Below are 9645 nucleotides of genomic sequence, written 5' to 3'. Positions count from 1 at the left end.
GGCATCCCGCTTTGTAATTTGGGGAAGGGGGTAAAGCTTTATAGAGATAGTTAGAGAAAAGGCAGTCGGTTTTACTGGAAGTAGAAGCCATTGACCTAAAAATAATCAGAATCTTCAAAAGCAAGCAGTAGAACATGGCCAAGAGTTGAGAATCTTCAAAAGCAAGCAGTAGAACATGCGAAGGGGGTTAAAGAAATCCTCGTTTGAATTTGAAAATTAGTTGAACTTTATGTAAAAACCAATCAATGTTATTGATTTATCTTGGATTAATATTATAAAAACATTAAATTTTTAACCGGTAATTGAAAAAATTCCTAATTATTTTATTATTATTGCTATGATCATAATTTTCGTGCAGAATTATTACTCTAACCCACTTAACGAGTTGCATGTTTAACTTTGTTAACTTTTTTTCAAAACCGGTCGTAAAAAGTTTAAATTTGGTCCTTGAGTTTGCAAAAAATTACATCACATGATTTTTTAACCTTAGTTTTTATTTTTTGTATACTTTATTTATTTTTGGTTTTTTTATAAATATGTATACATTTTTTATGTTATTTTTTTGTATATATTTTATTTATTTTCATTTTTTAACTTTATTTTTCACAAAATTGATTTTTTTTTTTTTAATCTTTTTACCTTTTGTTTTCTATTTATTTAGTGTATATATAGAGAGTATACTACAGTTTTTTTTTGGTTTTTTACATATTTCTTTTCGTATTATATTTTAAGTTTTTCATCTTTTAATTTATTAATTATTTTTTTCTTATTTTTATTCCAATTCTTTGTTTTTTTTAACTTTTTATTGACGTTTTCAAAAAAATATAAAATGTATTAATATATTAGAGTATATTAAAGTTTTGATAATTTATACTTTTTGTAATTTTTTATTTTTATTCAAGTAAATAAAATAGTTATGTTTGTATTTGTAATTTCGGTACAACTTATATATATATATATATATATATATATATATATATATATATATATATATATATATATATATATATTTTCTTTAGTGCTATTATATTTATGTTACAAAAAAGTAAAAATTAAAAAAAATAGCTTGTTTATTGAGAATTAGTGTTTTAATATGTTATATAACTTGCAAATTAAATCATATTTTGTATGTGATATCAATAGTTTATATTCAAGATAATATTTTTCAATTTGATAATAGACTAAATGAAAGATAATAATAATAATAATAATAATAATAATAATAATAATAATAATAATAATCGGTTTCTATAAAGAAAATTGTTATAGTAATTTATATTGAATTCGGGTTCATTTACTTGAATCAAAATAAATAAAAACATTAGAAAAATTATAAATAACTAAAATAGGAAAAAAAAAATAGAAAACAAAAGGTAAAAAGGTAAACAAAAAATCAAATTGTTGAAAAATAAGGTTAAAAAAAGAAAATAAAAAAGTATGTAAAAAAAGAAAATAAAAAATGTATATATATTTATAAAAAAAACCGAAAACAAATGAAGTATACAAAAAACGAAAAATAAAATTAAAAAACCATGTGATGAATTTTTTTTACAAACCTCAGGGACCAAATTTAAACTTTTTAGAACTGATGTTGCAAAATTTTAACCAAGTTAACTATCAAACTTGTTAAGTAAGTTAGAATGATAATTATGCGAGAAAGTTGTGGTCATAGCAATAATAAAAAAAATATTATGACTTTTTTCAATTACGCGTTAAAAATTTAGAAATTTTATAATATTAGTCCATTTATCTTTTATGAGTACAAAAGACTACATGCACCACAAGAAATGGCACAAATGGACATGCATTCACTGATCAAAATGTTGTCGCTATATAGGCAACCACGACGACCCAAAAATTGTCCTCCCTTTAGACCTTGTTGCAAGGTTTTGATCGTGTTGGTAACATTTGTACTAAGGATCGATATCTCATAGTATCTTTTAAATCAGGAATGTATTTTTCCATTATTCTCTACATTCTTTGTAGGAATGTATTTTAAATTATCCTTTCCATTATTTTCTATATTCTTTGTATTGTATATACTCAATAAAATATCCTCCACATGTATGGTGAATTTATCGAACTTTACATGGTATCAACCTAACATTCATCCTCCTCTTTCTTCTTCTAAACCCTAATCACGACCGTCATTTTCCTTCTTATGGTTCGCTTCTTCACATGCCAACCATCAAGCTTTATTCCACCAATTGTCTCCTTTGGAAGAAACAAATCTAACCACTTTACTCTTATCGGAAACTTAGTGACCATATTGATGACTGCATAGCAAAACTGTCTCTCACTGTTCCTATTGATAATGTAACACCGTAAAAATTTGAACAATTTTCACTTTTGTAACCCATAAAATTTCATTTAAAATCGTAAATAAAACATTGTATCAACATTGTATTAGTACAAAACCCAAGATCAATATATATATATATATATATATATATATATATATATATATATATATATATATATATATATATATATATATAAAACTCCGATGTGCGTGTCTATGAATCATGCCAGCGCCTTCCCGCGATCATCACTGGTACCTGAAACACATAACACATAACACTGCAAGCATAAATGCTTAGTGAGTTCCCCAAAATACCACTCTAACACATAATAGCCACTCGAGGTTGTAACTCTGTTGACCCTCAGGTCTATGTGTCTCAGTGGGGCCCTCCAGCCCCAACTCTCTATGGGCCCTCTGGCCCTAACTCTGTGGACCCGAAAGTCCTAACTCTGTGGACCCGAAGGTCCTAACTCTGTAACTTTAAATCATGCATAACACATATCACAATAAATCATAGCACATAAATAACATGTAATTAAACTAACATATAACTCTAAAATACTCTATCTCATAACTCTGTTACCACACTAGGTAAAGTATAGTGAGAAGACTCACCTCAAGTGTCTCGGTAAATCTCTGACTCGGTAGAAATATTGCCTAGTCTCCGCCTATTCACATAAAGTAAATACTCTTATAAATATAACTCTTGAAACTAGCTAGACCCGTCCTGCCATTGGCACCCTCAGGAGGGTAAAAGGCTATTTTACCCCCCTCTCGACACAAGTACTCCATTGACCAAACCCTAAAAGTCAACGGTCACACTTTGACCCTACTCGCCGAGTGCACCCTGGTGACTCGACGAGTTCACACATGCTCTCCAACACTTTGTCCCGCTTGGCACGCCGAGTCCCTCCCTATGCTTGACAAGTCATACTAGGCATGAATTGCGGGGCCACCACGACTCAACTCGCCGAGTCTCAAAAACAACTCGGCGAGTACCGTCTTGAACTCCAGTCCTCTAACTCCCTTCTGACTCACTGAGTCATCCCCCAACTCGGCAAGTCTACTCACTGAGCACTTTACGTGAAACCCTAACCCTACTCGCCGAGTCTCAGGAACAACTCGATGAGTTCATGCCATGCACAAACTCTACTGGCCTCCTGAGGTCAGATCTGTTTCCCTAAATCAAAGATCTAGCCTTCCCAAGCATGACTGTCACGTAAAGTTCGAAACTTGATGCTTGTATAACAACAACAAGGCATCAAAAGGAGATTTAGTCTCAAAAATGGCAACCTAAGTCCAATAAACCCAAACTGATTCATAAAGCTCCAAGGGTTAAGGTCTCTGGACCTCTTTGAGTCCAGATACAAGGCACAAACTCGAAGAGGGACCATTTGCTCCACATAATCACTCTCCAAAGGGGTTAGAAAACCCTAACTCTAATGATCAACACCAAAACTGAAGGAGGTTCGAACTATTACCTAAAAATGGAGTCTCTAAACTCTGGAACTGCTAGAATCGCACCTCCCCTTTGCTCTTGTTCACCTCCTTCTTGCTTAACCAATGGTACAAGGATCAAATGTGATTTCTTCTTCCTCACAATGATTTGGCTCACTTAGGGTTCTCTCAAGGGATTGGTAGCCGAAATGAGAGGCTATAAGTGCCCTTAAATAGGCTCCAACCCTGGGGGATTAGGCTTTCATTAAACAGCGTGGACTCGCCGAGTCCGGACGTGAACCCGGATGAACACCTGCGACCCTACTCGGCGAGTCTTGGCTCCAACTCGCCGAGTTCCTCTACAAACTCCAAAATAATTAAATAAAATAATATACCTGGAAGTCCGGCTGTTACAGATAACAATCTGATCATGAAGGTATTTATTTTCTTGAATTTTAGCTTTGATTGAAGGTCACGACGTGAGATATGATTTTCACATCGTGAATGCCCATTGCTAAGTTGACCCGTGATTTTAATTCTCACGAAGTGAGATTGGTTGGACGTCTAAACCCGAATATTTCGGGTATTTAATGGAAAGAGAGGGCTAGGATTACCTATCCTTAGCCTCTTACACTTTTTGCCTCCTGAAAACTCTAATCTTGACCCTCTTGAAGTTCTTAGTCATTTTTGAGATCCTTGAAGCATTCTTTGGTGACTTTTGACTCTTTGAAGTGGAATAAGATCTTGGTTGAGCAACCTCTTGGCGTTCTGGCTTCTACCTTGCAATCTCTTGGAGATTTTGGACCATTGTAAGTCATAAAGCTTGGACCTTTCTACATATTGCATGCTACATCTAAGTTCTAACCTCATTTTTACATGTTTGTGTTGGATTTCATTCTGCGGATCCATAAAGTTGGTAACTTTATGGATCATTGACTCATTCTCCATAAGATAGTATTTAGATCTGAGTTCTGGTATAGTTTGAGACTCCAAGCATGAGTCTAGATCTCATTTTCCTAACTTTTAGCCTAGTAAGAGTTTGAGTCATTCATTGGACATGCATGCCGGAAAAGCTACAATTTTTACCATCCTTTGGGTAAGAGAAGACCCTCTAGAAAGTCCCAAGAAATGACTGTAAGGATTAAGAGCTTAATTCTCAAAGTTGGCCAGTACAAATCTCATGACGTGAGGATTAAGCCTGTTGCGTCGTGAGAATACTAGCCATCCCGATTATTTTGTCTGGATTAGGTCACAACGTGACTCAGGGCATGATCGCGATGTGACAAGGACTAGAATCGTATTGATAGGATGAGTTGACTCGTTGAATCGGGACTGGGTCGAGTTGGTGCTCACGACGTAACTATAGGCTGGTCACAACGTAAGGACCAGCAGTTGGAGTTTGGAATTTTGAATTTTGGGCCTTAGTTAGATTTTGGGCCTTGGATTGTTTGTTGCATGAGTTGGGCCTTTTGGACCTTGGGTACATTGTTGTGTATTTGTGTTATTGAGCCAAGTGTGGATAGGCCCATTATGGACAGTGCAAAATGGGCTTTTAGCTTAGGGGTTTTGATTTGGGCAATAGGCCAAAGTTATGGTTTATAACCTATTTTAGATTAGGGTGATTTGTTTGTATTTAGTGTGGGATTTTCTGGTTCGGTAGCCGAGCATTTAGTTATCTATCACTAGACTGAGGTGAGTTATTCTCATTATATCAATGGGTTGAAGGCACCATCACCAGCCCATCATTTATGATATATGTTGTTAGCTATATTTGAGATATGTGTATGTAAGACCAGGATTTGGTGTAACGCCTTGTCCCGAATCGTTTCCTATTTCGGGGTGGTGACCAAAGATCGGGTATTATTAGGCTTAGGACCTTTAGAGAAAATAAGATTTAGACCCATTTGGATAGGGTGACATAATTTAGATGATCCTAGCGTTCGGTTTGTGTTTTGGAGCCAATGGGTATTTGGTAAAGTGTCAGCTCGGGCTTTTATGGAAATTTGATATTTTTTTGGTAAATTTTAACGAAAGCATGAGTTGATAAAAGTATAGAGCTTCTCATTACCTTTTCATGGATATAAGAATCTTCGAAATCGGATTTATAATAAAGCAGTTATGGCCTTCGGAAGATTATAGGGTTTGAGGATAACCCTAGTGCGCGGGGCGTACATAGGGAGTACGCAGGGCGTACTATTGCAAAGTTCAGTACGCAATGCATACACTGGTGTACTCTTAGCTTACTAAGAGTGATTAATCGCAGGACTGGGTCCTCGTATGCTAGGCATACGAGGATTACGATGGGCGCATGAGGGTTTAATGAAACCCTAGTTTTGATATGTAACACCTTGTTTAAGCTCATTAAGTCCCTAGGGTTGGCCTCTTTACCAGCCTCCATACCTCCTAAACACTAAATTTAGACCATGAGCCTCCATTGTTGTGTCTTTGAGCTCTTGAGGAGAACTTAGTGCTTATTTTGCTAATTTTGAAGAGGTTAAAGAAGATAGAAGGTTCATTGCTTTGTGAATCTTAAAGATCTAGAATCATGACTCATTTTGCAAGTATTTTGAGGTATCAAGTTCATACATTGTCTTCTCCTTCCTTAGATCTCTTCATATTATGGTTTTATTTTTCTTTGTCCCCTTTTGGTTAGTCTTGATGGGATAAGGCTGTTTTACAAGCTATGTCTTGTAGATCTGGATGTTTAGAGGGTTCTTTATGCTTAAAGGTGTAAACTTTATGGGGTTTATGATCTCATGCATGCATTAAGTCATTTTGATATTTAAGAGCTTTATTAAGCCATGCATGCATGTAAAGTTGGCAGCTTTACGTGTTAAATCATCTCAAGGATGTCAAATCTAAGTTTTGGAGTAAAGTCTTCATGGATTAAGAGCTGGAAATCAAATTTGGATGAATGAGGGAGTACATTGGGCGTACAAGCAGGTATGCTTAGCGTACAAGCCCTAAGGAAAGTACTTTGCGCGTACAAGCTGACTACAACCCACATACTCAGCAGGATGGGCCTCGGAATCTTGGGTCTTCGAATTGAGCTTTATTTTTGGCTTAGATGATTAGGGCCTTATTAGGCCATCAGGATTTTCTTGTTGGGCTAGTGGAATTTTTATTGGACTCCTTAGTTGTAGGCCCATGAAAGGGATTTGGTCCCAATTCAGAAAATTAAGCCATATTGGGCGTTTAGTGGTTATTATGGAATTTGGGCCTTTGGTAATTTTATTGGACTCTTAATGTACGTTAGGACCTGATTATTGATTGGATGATTATTTTCTGTATGATAGCGTGGGGATTTTCTCACTATGCCCATGGGTCGAACGCACCAATTCATGCACCTTACTTGTTATGTGGAATGCTAGTTGTCTTCGTGATACTTGCTTAGAAGACCTCGGACGTAGCTCGTGGCATTTATATAAAACACAATGGGGTTAGCCTATGTTACTTAGATGTCAGACTATGGGGGAGGCCCATGGCATTTCAAGGAAATACCATGGGGGTAGCCCATGGCACTTGGATGTCAGACTATATGGTATGTGGTGTTTTAGGGAACTCCCTATGCTTTGTGCTTACGGTTTTCATTTTATGTTTCAGGTACTTCTGTTTTCAAAGGGAAGAGCCCAGGATGATTATAGAACACACATCACTTGATTCCAAAATTTGTGATTCACTCTGATTATTACGATGTATTGATAAATTTTGATTACCTTTGTTTTATGGTAACGATATGGTTTACTGTTTTATAAACTTAAAAATGAAAATTTTGCAGGTCTTATTTAGGGATGTTACAAGTTCGTATCAAAGCCTTGGTTTGAGGGATTCTGGCATACTCTCGAGTGTGACTAAACTCAAACTGAGGAGTTGGTAATTTTTCTTGTTGGGTATAAGTGTTGCATCATTATGATTATCTGTTTAGTCCATTTTGTAATCGGGTTGGCCCTGTCCACCCGTTATTTATTATTAGGGTTATAGTATTCAAGGTGCATGCATGTACCGTATTTTGTAACTTTGAAAATAGTCTTGTAACCCTACACGCCTCTACAGTAGCAATTCTTCATCGAGTTATTCTGAGGCTTTGGTTTATAATCATTAAGCATATTTTAATATATTTTCCGTGTTCATATTCTATACTTTTTGAATCTATTCGATCTAACTAGGATTTAATCCTAACAATTGGTATTAGAGCAAGAGACTGTGTAATCTATACGCATCTCTTCTGTTGAAAGAAGCTTTTAGGGTTTCTGCTATTATTGGATCTTGTTTTAGCCGTCATCATCGTTGGTTCAACTGTATGACCATTTCATAATCACAACAAATAAAGAACTCTTTGGTATCAGTGTTAATTTCAGTAGTATCATTACCTCCATCATCTCTCTTATGTTTGTTCTTTTTTTGTTGTAATTTAACTTATTGTTCTCCCCTCTCAACTGTCTGCAGAATCATATTGTGTGCCCTTTTCTACCATAATGATTGCACTCATAGTTAGCAAACTTTCATTTAGATTTACTATGATGCTTCTGATTGTTATTCAGACCTCTACTTTGACTTCCCCCTGCTTTCTGTGACCTAGACATCTAAATGTGAAGAGGAACATTGTGAATTTCTTCTCATCTCTTCATTTAAAACACCACCTTTAGCCAATTCCATTGCTATAATACCATCTAGTGCAGAGTTGGATAAAGATGTCCTAAAAATTTCCTAAGAATCTAGTAAAGTGCCAAGGACCATAAATGTTGAAACTCATCTTCAAACTTGATACCCATTCCTGCAAGTTGATTAATAATTCTACGACATAATTCAAATGATCACTAATAGGACTTACAACATGGTACTTCAAGCCAATCAATTGTTTAATCAAGAACAATTTATTGTTCACGGTCTTCCGAGCATACAAATGCTCAAGCTTGTTCCATAAAGTACGAGCATGAGTCTCCGTGCGAATATGGTTCAAAACATTATCATCAACTCATTTTCGAATATACCCACAAAATTTTCAATGCAAAATATTCCACTCTGTATTCATTTTGTCTTTAGGTTTTTAGTATTAAACACATGCATATAATAATCATTCACATAAAGAAGGTCCTCCATCTTGCCTTCCCAAACTTGATAATTAGAACCAATCAAATTTACAATCCTACATGTATTAGCTTCCATTGTTCCAACAAGTAACCCAATAACAAAACCAAGCTCTTATACCAATCTGATGGAAAAAACACAGCCATAACGGTAAATAACAATCCGAAATTAAAACTTCGTTTGACTAAACTTTTCTTATCTTGAGTAAACCTTCGAGGATGCAAACAAATATGATATGTTCACTTGAAACAAATCAACCCCAATGCAAGTTATATGATCAATATAGTCAACCCAAAATAGTAAATAATCAATCAATATGAGACACCGAAATTTTAGCATAGAAAACCTCTCAAAACAAGAGTAAATACCATAGGACTACTAGAGTTGCTTCAAATCCACTATCACTAATATTTGAGCAATACAAATCCTTCTCTAGATGTACTAAAGTCACTCAAAAATCATCATACAGTTGTAAATAACAACTTCAAGTATATGGAATCAAACGACAAAGAGAAAAGAATGAATATCACCAAAACTTGATTTTCAGCAGCAAACAAAAGCTACGGTTCCGACTCTTTGGATCTGACCTTGACAATTCAACCGTTGGATATGAAGGTCTCGATGTTAGGAAGTCACTATCTAAAAATCAGAGTAAAAAGACCGTTGCATCTCCGAAAAATGATGAAAAACTACATGTGTATAAAAAAAAGGGGAAAAGAAGAAACCCTCTCTTTTGCTTTTACTCTCTCTATTTGGTGCTATGAATTTTTGTATGTATCATCTTAAACATTAGGGCAACAATAATATATATATACACA

Source organism: Lactuca saligna, chromosome 3 (assembly GCF_052625555.1).
Source record: "Lactuca saligna cultivar CGN05327 chromosome 3, ASM5262555v1, whole genome shotgun sequence".
Taxonomy (NCBI): Eukaryota; Viridiplantae; Streptophyta; class Magnoliopsida; order Asterales; family Asteraceae; genus Lactuca; species Lactuca saligna.
The sequence above is the reverse complement of the archived record's forward strand: the minus strand, read 5'-3'. Positions refer to the sequence as shown.